This window comes from Chiloscyllium plagiosum, chromosome 7, assembly GCF_004010195.1.
Source record: "Chiloscyllium plagiosum isolate BGI_BamShark_2017 chromosome 7, ASM401019v2, whole genome shotgun sequence".
Taxonomy (NCBI): Eukaryota; Metazoa; Chordata; class Chondrichthyes; order Orectolobiformes; family Hemiscylliidae; genus Chiloscyllium; species Chiloscyllium plagiosum.
In genome coordinates this window covers 73,409,202-73,421,825 of record NC_057716.1, presented here as the reverse complement: position 1 = coordinate 73,421,825, position 12,624 = coordinate 73,409,202, and positions in this window count along the sequence as shown.

Sequence of the window (12,624 nt, the reverse complement as noted above, 5' to 3'; positions counted from 1 at the left end):
TTCTACAAAACAATTGACCCACATTAATCCATGCCAAACCCAATATTTTCCCCTTAAAATAAGTGCTAGCCTTTATTTTCCGACAAGCTGGATCATCACTGTCAAGTACATATACAAATGTTACCTGGCAAGTGGAGGAGAAAACTCTGGAACTCAGAATAGAGTCGAAAGGTAGGTCATTACTCTGAGAAGGTGGGTACAGGAAAGAGCATACAGCGTGGTAAAGGTGGGAGGAGGAGGAAGATTACATAGTATTGTGCGAAGAAAGAATAAACATTGGATGCGGTTGAGGTGAAAAATATCAGATACTACGTTCTGGGGAAAGATAGAACATTGCATCTGTATATAGATGGTCAAATATTGTAGTAGGATGGGAAGATTCAACTTTGGACTTTGTAGTGGGGAAGATTGAGCATTGTGGTATGAAGCAATCTCCTCTCAAAGCTTTTCTGGTTTACCACTATACAACTGCCTAAGGGTACAGAACATGATGGAGGTTAGCTGAGTTGGTTAGATGGTCAGTTTGTAGACTGATGCTAACAGTATGAGTTCAATTCTGTGCTGGTTGAGTTGCCAAGAAGGATTCTGTGCCTAAACCATGCCCCTTGCCTGAGGTATGGTAACCCTCAGGTTAAACCATCATGAGTCATCTCTCTCTAATAAAAGAGTGGACCTATTATCTGGTAGGATTATAGTGACTTTATTTACAGTCTTTATTCTAATTAAATATGAACAGATGTGACCATGCAAAAAACTTAAAGGGACTGTGTAGTAATACTAAAGTTTAAAGAGCAAAAGCAATATTATTCATAAAAAGGTTGGAGGAAATTTTACAATGTGGTGTGGAGAGGAACGGGAGAGGAAAGATCAGAAATGGTTTGGAGGGAAGATCAAATGACATTTTATGTAGTTGAAAATTAAACATTCTGGAGGAGGGTGGATTGCAAATTAATATTCATGGTGGTCTGTTTCTCATTCGAAGGAATAGAAATTCATTTTGCAGATAAAGACTCGCTCTCGTATAATTTACACAATAATATTGACAGAAGCTTAGATGATTATTTCTTATTACTTTTTCACCAATTGTATCTAACATGCATATGGGCTAAAACATGCAACAAATAGCTTTCCACATAGGCTGTGCCTGTTTGATTCTTTGTTGATTCTGAACAAATCTGTCTAGATAAAGTGGTTGAACAAGCTATATACTATGCTTATATATATCACTATGCATTAGTTGTAGACACTGATCCAGAATCATACAATGGGCATTAAAAATAGAGTTTCACTTGTGAAAATATACTTCTTTTTGCTGACTTATACCATCCATTTCAGCATTCACAATTAGATTACATTACAGTGTGGAAACAGGCCCTTTGGCCCAACAAGTCCACACCGCCCCGCCGAAGCGCAACCCACCCATACCCCTACATTTACCCCTTACCTAACACTACGGGCAATTTAGCATGGCCAATTCACCTAACCTGCACATCTTTGGACTGTGGGAGGAAACCGGAGCACCCGGAGGAAACCCACGCAGACACGGGGAGAACGTGCAAACTCCACACAGTCAGTCGCCTGAGGCGGGAATTGAACCCGGATCTCCGGCGCTATGAGGCAGCAGTGCTAACCACTGTGCCACCGTGCCGCCCCAAATCTCTGTTGATGCCGTTAGAAAGATGATTGGACATTAGGTTAGACTTAAAGTCAGGGTTAGATTTAGCATTGAGGTGAAATCTAAGATTGTGTGAGATCTAAATCAAAAGGCTGGTTGCAGTGGACAACAATTGCTGTTGAAAGCCACAGGGCTACCTGGCAGATCCAGCTCACTGGTTGCACCGCCAGGCCTCCATTTTAGGCAACAATCACCAACATCTGAGGTAACCTTCCATAGGCAGCAAACTACCATGTCCCCACTCTCCACACATCCACAGACAAGCATTGGACATGTACTAGCCTCAACACATTATCGTTGCACATCTCCAACCCACTTACAATACCATTCTCTACATCAGTGCTGCACTTTGAAGCATGCCAGCACCTTTCATTGTAATGCTCTTACCAGGACACTTTGTTCGCAAGGACAGGCATCCATCTCATACATTCAAGCAGGGTTAACTTCAAGGTTCCTCACTTGCAGTCTTAGCATTCACACACTTTGCACTACTTTGTTGCTAACAGCATTACTGCATACCTTTTGGTGTCTTGCCACCTCATTCAGAACTTGAAGCTTTACAGTCCTTGTCTTGCCTTGCTGTTTAGCACAGACACAAAGTCAGGCAGCTTGTCAGAGTTGTCAAAAGTGAGTCGGTCCATCCATCCAAGTTGTTTCGTGTTAGACCATTGTCAGTCTGGAGATCAAGTCGACGAAAGTCAAAGGGGAACTACCAAGGCATTACTTTTGTGGAGAAGTTGGAAAAGTCAATTGTGGGAATTGGAGGCAGCATGCTGAGATGCAGAGGGGACAATAGTTGTAAAAGGGATTACATCACCATATAAATGGGAAGATGATAGTATATTGAAAAATATAGATTATTATTTGGGCAAGGACCTTCTATGGTTATAACCACCCTGTTGGACGGGACAGTGCAGCCCAATGGTTGGCATGACTAACATGTAGTGCCAGGGCTGAGGTTAACATTATGGAGTAAGGAGGTAAATAAAAGATTTGTATAGGAACGAGTGGAGAAAAAGATTATTGAGGTTTGGTTGGGGTGGGAGGAGTTGTTTGATTGTCAGGTTAAGCCTATAACATATTGCAAAATGTTACCATAATCAGGGGAACCCTCAATGTACAATAAAAATGGAAATTACTGCAGCCATACCTGGAGTGGACAAAATAATCTTTTTTGCCATTCTGAGCATGCAGGATATGCTCATGAGCAATGTAAGGCCCTTCAAGAGGCAATTTCATCAGTCAGGCATTTACTCAGTGCAGGCTAAAGACATCTGCAATCACAGTACGGTGCAAATCCTGGTCACAACCAATTTGACCATGTCTTTTTTTTTTATCATTCGTGCAGGTGTCACGAGCTGGCCTAGCAGTTATTGCTCATTCTTTATTGCTCTTGAACTGAATAACTGGCTAATGCTTTTCAGAGAGCGGTTAAGAGTCAACTATGTCGCTGTAAGTCTGGAATCACAAGTAGGCTATACAGTTAAAGAAAATTAACTTGCTTCCCTACGAGACATTGGTGATTCAGATGGGTATTTAGGACAATTGAACATGGCTCTATGGCTGTCGGTAGAGGAGCTTTTAATTCAAAATTTATTATTTGAATTCAATTTCATTATCAGCAATGGTGGGATTTGACCCTATGCGCCCAGAACATTAGTTCTGGATCTAGGACTTTTAATGATTATTGCAGTGATATGACCATGATGACATCATTAGAGATTGATCATAGTTACCTTTGTCAAAGAGGCACCTGTCGACCACTATTCACAAAGACAATCTAAGTTGTATAGCCTGTACAAGGACATGGAGCTAATCTCCTCTCAACTTGAACTGCAAGTACTTGTTAACATGCTCCTATATGCAATGCTGTGTTTCTTGCATGATCTTGGGGGTGGAAACAAGATAGTAGCAATCATACAGCATTATAATATCCTACTTGCACAATATATTACATTCAACAAAATAGAATTCTGATGTTAACTGCCCATGAAGAGGCATTCCATGGCCAGCCTTGTTGAAGTCCTCCATTAATATTGTCCATGTACTGAGGACTATGTTAAACAGTCATGTGGGTGTGATGCAAATACTGACTGTTCACATTACTAAGGGCCTGTTCCATTTCTGAAGTTCTCTATACAAGGTCATTGAAACCATGACAATGAATCCAGCCATAGCAGGAGTTTACATTGTGGGGCCATGGTGACATGAAGGCACAGAAAATTGAGGAGCAAAAAAAAGTGCCAGCAAGCCCAGGACCAGCAGCAAAAGTCACATTTAAAAGTCCCTTTGAGATCCACAGGAGATCCAGAGCTAATTGTCCTTGATGCTAAATTGTCCAGATGACTAATGCACAGTCACCACTGAATGTGGATGTCCTGGGTCACCCTCACAGAACCATACCAAATGCTAGAGTGGGACCTACAACCTGAAGGAGTCAGTGTCCATCTTAATCCAGTAGCCGTGAAGATGAAAGCTGCAGTAAGTTTTATTCCACTGGCTGTTGAAAACCTGTGTGAGATGTCACAACCCTCAAATGTATCACCCATAGTGTTATAGACTGCCTACAGTGTGGAAAGAGGCCATTCAGCCCATCAAGTCTGCATGACCCTCTGAAAAGCCAATCCCTCACCCTACATTCCCTCATTTACCACAGTCAATTCACCTAACCTGCACACCTATGGACTGTAGGAGGAAACCAGATCGCACATTGGAAACTGACACAGAGACAGGGAGAATGTGGAAACTCTATACAGATGGTCATCCAAGGCTGGAATCGAACGTGGGCCCCAGTGCTAACAACTTAGCCACTGTGTAGCCATGTAATAGATGCAGTTTTAACCAGATTACACTTCATCTCATTTCCACAAGGTCAGTGCCACACCCAGGCAGTAGGCTTTGCTAATATTGCTGGCTTCCCCAGGTGCAGGACACTTTAGACTATATACACATCATGGTGAGAGGGCCACATTATAGCATAATTGACTTAATAAGCAGAAAAAGATTTAATTCCATCAACATACAAGTCATTTGTGACCATTGGTATCAAACGTTGAAGTCTGTGGCAGGTGCCCTGGGAGCTGCTATGAGATTTATATCTTTGAGAACACCCACGTTTTTGCTTCATTTTAAGAACTGGATGCCTTACAAGATGGCTCCTGGTGAATGTGAGCTACACTCTGCAAGCATGGTTCATAACACCATTTCACAATCTGGTGAATGAGGCCAAGTGTAGATACAAATTTAATTTGATTTGATTTGATTTATTATTATCACAAGTGCCAAAGTACAGGGAAAAGTATTGTTTTACATACTATCCAGACAAATCATATCTTACATAAGTACACCAGGGTAATAGAATTGAATGGAGAAAGTGAGGACTGCAGATGTTGGAGAGAGAGCTAAGAGTGTGTTACTGGAAAAGCACAACTGGTCAGGCAGCGACTGAAGAGTAGGAGAATTGACATTTTGGGCAAAAGCCCTTCATCAGGAATTTGATGTCTTTACACTCTGCCACTAAACTCTTTACTTCCTTCCTGTACTCTGTCTCATTGTTGCTTGAGATCTGACCCATTGCAGTACAGTCATCAGCAAATTTGTAAACAGAGTTAATTTGGCTACACAGTTGTGAGTGTGCAATGAGCGTAGTAAGGGGCTGAGGATGCAGCCTTGCAGGGCATTGGTTTAGAGGAGGTCTTGTCACCTATCCTGATTGATTGCAGTCTATGGGTCAAGAAGTCGAGAATCCAGTTGCAAAAGGGGAAGCATACTCCTAGGTATCAGTGTTTGGAGATGAATTTTGTTGGGATTACGGTGTTGAAGGTAGAGCTAAGGGCCATTGTGGAGCAGACCTGCTGAAAATGAGGTTCCAATGCTTGGATTGGTCTAGGGATATCTTGCAAACAGTCCACTGCACAATCCTTGCATGTTTGCTCGACAGACAAAGAGGAAATGCAATGGATGCTGAACTTGGAAAACAAGAACAGTCTTCCAAGGAGGATGATGAGTACATTCAACACCTGGAACATCACCATCTACAATGATAAGAGAACATCAGGTACATCAAGTCAGACAGGACTTCATAGAATCATAGTATAGAATTAGGCCCAGCTAGTCCATCCAGACCCATCCCATCCCTGGACCCGGTATTTTCCATGTTTAATCTACCCAACCTGCACATCCCTGGATACAATGGGCAAATTAGCATTGCCAATTCACCTAACTTGCACATCTTGGACTATGGAAGGAAACCCGAACACCTGGAGGAGACCGGCACAAACACTGGGAAGTCCACACAGACAGTCGCCCGAAACTAGAATTGAACTCAGGTCCTTGGTATTCTGAGGCAACAGTGCTAACCAATGGGTCACAGTGCCATCCTGACTTAATCGATGATTGTTTTCAATAGATGTGAACTTAGTGCAGTGATTATTCATTGACTTTGAATATGTTCTTTTTCAAAAGTCAAACAGTCCTTGCCCCCAGAAACAAATTTAACTTTTTTGTATTTTATTTCTTCACATTTGCAAAGTGAAGTGAACATTTTCAGCCATTAGAATGTGTTCCAACTTGTAATGCTCCCGCATTGAACAATGAGAAGCTGTTATGTTATGCTGAGCATTAGGGAAAAAATAGCACTCCCTTTGACAGGGTTCTAACACGGGATGACACGAAGGATGGGTAGCTTGTGTAGCGTGGTTCTTATACCTGTAGTTACAATGACTGTCAATTGACAGCTGATGCTGTAAAATAGTGACACATGTATGGATGTGAGTGAGAATTTGTAATGAATTATCAGCTGTGCCAACTATGTGCCCTCAGAAGCTTTCGTTTCTCATACTCCTCCCACTATATGGACTATGAAAGGCAACTCCTGCCTGGTAACCTGTGATTTGCCACACATCTGGGTTTTAGATTAGATTAGATTACATTACATTACAGTGTGGAAACAGGCCCTTCGGCCCAACAAGTCCACACCGACCCGCCGAAGCGAAACCCACCCATACCCCTACTTATACCCCTTACCTAACACTACGGGCAATTTAGTATAGCCAATTCACATGGCCCTGCACATCTTTGGACTGTGGGAGGAAACCGGAGCACCCGGAGGAAACCCACGCAGACACGGGGAGAACGTGCAAACTCCACACAGTCAGTCGCCTGAGGTGGGAATTGAACCCGGGTCTCTGGCGCTGTGAGGCAGCAGTGCTAACCACTGTGCCACCGTGCCGCCCACAAATTGCATTGTTGAGGGGACATCCCAGCAGTGACAAATACTTTCATCATTATTGAGTGCACAAATAGCATGAGCAAACTAACCTAGCAACATGAATGAAGCTCCCCAAAATTGATATTTACCTAATTTCAGGTAAAATTCAGCCCTAAACATAGAATGGCTTAAAGCTGGTTGACTAATGGACTTTAGAAAGTACGGGAGTAGCTATTCATGATAGAGCTGATGCATTTACGCAGGCATATCATGTGAAACTTAGACAAACATTCAAATCAATACATCAGCAGCATCAGTCTAGGTATTTTGCTAAAGTCGAAATCTTCTGGTCCTGAGCACTCCTTTCCTCCTGCCTTGTGATTCATGATATCTCAGAGCAAATAGGTGGCTCTATTATTGTGTGACATCTCCCTCATAGGAAAGGCTATCTTCTGCCAATGAACCCCTTACCCTCAGGCTGTGCAGAGCACACTTGCACGAGAAAGTCCTGTAGCCCAGGCCTACTCAGATCACAAGAGGGCAATTGCCAAGATAGAAACCTAAGCACATAAATAAAAAGTGGGCCATGCTTCATCTGGAAGCTCACTGATGGTGTTACCTAGTATGGTGACGAAATGTCTAAAAACATATCTTCCAGCTCAGCGAACAAACCTACATCCACAGTTGCCAAAGTCAGCAAAGTCAACAGATCATAGCAGTCAGTAAACTTCTTCATCTCAACTCTGGATATTGGGGTAAGGCTGCACCTTGGCATAGTGTTGAACAGAAATAGTAGAAAGTTTTAAAAAGACAAAGCTGGCATTCATCTTTAATGTATAAAAGAAACACATTGTAAATATATATATGATTCCATTTTAAGCAAGTCTCAATGTGCTCCATACTTTGAATTCTGCTTCTCAAGGTATAGTTTATACAAGTATGTATAGCTACCACTTTTATTATTTTGGTCAACTTGGATTAATTCTTTAAGTGTTAATGACTTACATTATTTTGCTAATACTAAGTCAATTGCACCAGTATTATATTTGTTTTTCCTTTGCTTTCATTTGGTGAGAAGTGTTGTGAATTAAATAAAATGTTCTGGACAGTTTTCAGTTATTAAAATTAATTTATTTTTCTGCGGGTGAAATGTTTATGTGGGCAGATGGTGGTTGTGGCTAAATAGTTTTTCTCAAAACCATGTGAAAATCTGCAATGTCTTTTCTTCCAAAAGTTAGCAAATTAATGTGATTCAGGAAATTAGTGATTCAAAGGGTCAGAAAACAAATCAACATTTATTTTATAGTTCTTGTTTAGTGAGTAGATAGTTTGAGAAAAAAAATAGAAAATCATTGTCTCTGTTACAGTAACAGAGAAGTCTTTTTAATATTTTATGGGAAAGCTGCAGCAACATGACCCAATTTCATTTTCTGAATCTTTGAAGCCTCACAAGCTTAACCAGTATCGTCCTACATATTGTAGACTTTGTCAGTGCTTTGATGTCAATGAATGCTCAATTCGCAGACTAGCACATTTTTAACAAACTAAATCATTGTGCAGAGTATTAAGAGAAATGTCATGAGCTGTGCAAAATATGTTTATCCTTCTGTTTAACCTTACTAATGAGGCTGCTAAGTGCGCTTGGTAAAAAATACAATCCTGGAACACAAATCTTGTTTGTTCTGAGCCATTTTCAGAGAAAGCCACTCACTATACTGAGAGTACAATTTTATTATCGTCCTAAATCAAAACAATTAAGTTCAAATAAAAATTGATTCTTTGCCTGTGAATCTTATATAAATTGTATCCACTTTTTTTTAATCATTATTGAGTTAGTAATTGTCTTTACTTAATCACATACACATTTTTCAAGTTTATAGTTAGCATTGAATTAGTTCCCTTGTCCTTTTTTTAAGGGGAGGGGTCCTGTCTATTTCTTTTTTGCTTTCTCCTTTATTTCTTTTCCCTTCCTGTAAACACTCTGTGCTGTAATTGACCTTTTCAATCAAGAGACTACTAGATCAGTTTTCAGGTAATTAACACTCTCTTTCTAATTCTGTATTCAGAAACATCTGTCCTTTGTTTAGTATTACATTCTGATGGAACAGTTGATAATATTCTCAAACAAAATTTAGAGAAATATGTTAAATATTTTCATGTAGTAATCTGGATAGTGAGTGGCTTGGAGGGTCATCCTCCTGACTTGGAAATGTATCACTATTCTTTCAGTGTTGCAAGGTCAAAATCCTGGAGCACCCTCCTTAAGGATATTCTGGGTCTACCTACAGCAAATGGACTGCAGTGGTGCAAGAAGTCAGCTTGCCATCACATTCTCAAGGATAATTAGGGATGAACAATAAATGCTGGCCCAGCCAGCGAAATGCCCACATTCCATAAATTAAAGAGAGTTAAGTAATGTAATTTAACCAGTTAAGCTAGAAATCTGATGCAATACTTAAATGTCTCCAAAACGGGTTTAAACTACTGCATCAATTGAAAAGGTACAATCTCTGAAACATATCAATCACCAAACTGCTCACCAAGTTAAATCTTTTAACATTCATTAACTTCTGGAGACTGAAAGAATTTATGAAATTCAGTGAGTCCTTCACATTTCACTAAATTTCAACCTGCACAAGCTCCCAGTATCTCAATGTAGAGTATAGTTAGGTCAGTTGGCTGGATGGCTGGTTTGTGATATAGAGATCTGCCAATGGTATGGGTTCAATGTCTTCACCAGCTAAAGTTAACATGAAGGCCTTGTCCTCTTAAGCTTGTCTCTTGCCTGGGGCATAGTGACTCCCAAGTGAAACTCACCATGAGTCGTGTGTCCCTATTTCTCTCTCTCTCTAACGCAGTTGCACCTCTCTGGGACTATGGTTATTTGAGGGCTCTGTCACACAATATTTATGCCCCTAACTCCAGACCAGTAGTCCCTGATTCAAGTCTTTTCTGCTCCAGGGGTGTGTCATAACATCTTTGAACAGGTTGATCAGCATTTACTATATAAATTAGAAAGATCTTTTCTTAGCTAAATTACTAAGAAAGAATTCCATAAACTGTTCTTAACAATTAAAGCCAGGGAACCATCTTACTTCAAAGCCTTGGTTATGGAGATCTTATCAAGTGGTTCATACTGCTAAAATTCCATATATGTCCTTATGGCAGAGGCAGAACAGGAAGCAGAGGAAAAGGAAAATGACACAGACATATAGAACAAAATTTAATCAAAGAAGGGAAGGCGACTGGACTCTACAGGTCGCTCCCTTCCTATGATGATGTGATTAAAGAGGTCATGATGTGAAGGTTCTAGAGTTGGAGTGGTGTGGACAAAGTTAAAAATCACACAACACCAGGTTATAGTCCAACAGGTTTATTTGGAAGTACAAACTTTCAAGCACTATCGTGATCAAAGAGGTCAGCTTAGGGAAGAAATGGTTGATTAAGGAAGCAAGGAGGTAAACACACCAATCCATTCACCTCCATGCATCCAATCTAATTTAAAAATCAAATAACAGATCTTCCTCAGAACCAAAGACTTTGAAACATAAGGGGATGTGGAAGCATTAGAAAGGGTGCAGAGGAGATTTAATAGGGATGTTGCCTGGTATGGAGGAAAGGTCTTATAAGGAAAGGCTGAAGGACTTGAGGCTGTTTTCATCAGATAGAAGAAGGTTAAGAGGTGACTTAATAGAGGCATACAAGGTGGTCAGAGGATTAGGTAGGGTGGGTACTGAGAGCCATTTTCCTCAGATGGTGATGGCTAGCACGAGGAGACATAGCTTTAAATTGAGGGGTAATAGATATAAGACAGATGTCAGAGGTAGGTTCTTTACTCAGAGTAGTAAGGGCATGGAATGCACTACTTGCAACACTAGTGGACTTGCCAACAGTAAGGGCATTTAAATGGTCATTAGATAAACATATGAATGAAAATAGAATAGTGTAGGTTAGTGTGCTTTAGATTGGTTTCACAGGTCAGCGCAACATCGAGGGTTGAAGGACCTGTACCGCACTGTAATGCTCTATGTTCCATATTAATGTATATACTGAGAGTAGGTGTTTCTTTGATACTACTTTGTCTATCTGAGGCCATCTCTTGGCTCTTTACAAATCTAGATTAGAGTCTAGATTAGAGTGGTACTGGAAAAGCACAGCATGTCAGGCAGCATCCTGAAGGGCTTTTGCCCGAAGCGTTGATTTTCCTGCTCCTCGGATGCTGCCTGACTTGCTGTGCTTTTCCAGCACCACTCTAATCTAGACTCTGATTTCCAGCATCCGCAGTCCTTACTTTAGCCTCTTTACAAATCTATTCCGGTTCTGTGCCAAAGTGACTCTTGGAGACTGGTTGTGGTTGGTTGCACTCTTTTACACTAAACTTCTTCAAACAAGGGTTGGCCATCTCTCAAGGTTACTACATTCCTGAGGTTGAATTACCACTGTAAACTCGAGATCAGCCTGTTTCAACACTGTGACACCAAAATAAGTTGGAAGCTGAAAAAGGTATTTTAGAAAGGGGCATGAGCTATTAGCAACAGAGAGGATGGCATCAAGAAAACAGAATATAGCATGCCATTTTGTCTACTGTGCCCACTGACCACTACGACAGTATATGTGATGGTATTAGTTTAATTCTGCAGATGATGTGAAATAGCATCCCGAATATTTCGGAAACTAGTTGCCACCACTCTGAGTAAAAACCCCTCAAGGCCTAAAGACCATCTGATCAAAGCATTTGGATTGACCAGTCTGTAGAGATTTCTGACAAGACGATAAGATTCAATATTTTTATGATGCCCCTATTCAGTGCAGGAAGCATTGCACCTCATATGTTGGTGCCTGGGATGGAATTTGATGCATTCATCGTCCAAGGTTCTCCTTACTGCCTCCAGCAAAATATGGAGTTCATCTAGAAAATTCCTTTTATGAGTAAGAATGCTACACAGGAGTTCACTGAATTTTCAGCTATGGATGAATGACGGTTCTTCATTTCCCTTTGTTAAATCTAATTCCAAGTTTTTTTGGCCAATCCTGTTTTGCATTGGAAGCACAACGAATGAAAATGTCACACATAAAAAGAGACTGTTACGCATAATTCATCTTAGCGGCTTCTGCTGACTAACATTGGCTTCAGTTTCAAGAACACCTTAATTCTAAAATTCTCATGCACGTCTTCAAACACTTCTGTGGCCTCACCATGGATTTTGTATCAATCATTGCAGAATAAACCTGATTCTGCCCTGTTATACATTCCTGATGTGTGTTGCTGTAACAAACTTTTAGCTACCTGGTACTTAAACCTCTTCACATCGCTTGGCTTTTACAAGTTCCTTAAAAGGTACCTTGTTAACCAAACTTTTGGTAACCTTTCCTCATGATTGCTTGGTGTCCCAGTGTCAACTTCAGTGTGACAGCATCCTTGTGAAGTATCTTGGGGGTGTTTTACTATGTTAAAATGCATTATAAATGCATAGTGTTGCAACAGACTGTTAAGGATGCTGCACATTTGGTTACAACCACACCTTCTACTTACTTGATATCTTGATAAGAAGTCCTGTTGTCCAGTTTTGTTGTATTTGAATCCATGTAATGGCAGTGTCAGATCCTTATTTTTATATTCAGTGTATTAGAACAATATATAACTTATACTTTGTAACTGTTAAAACAACTTGGAAACTTCGTAATCTCAAATATGCATAATATAATAGCTGTGTTAATGTGGGTCATATGAGATAATGAA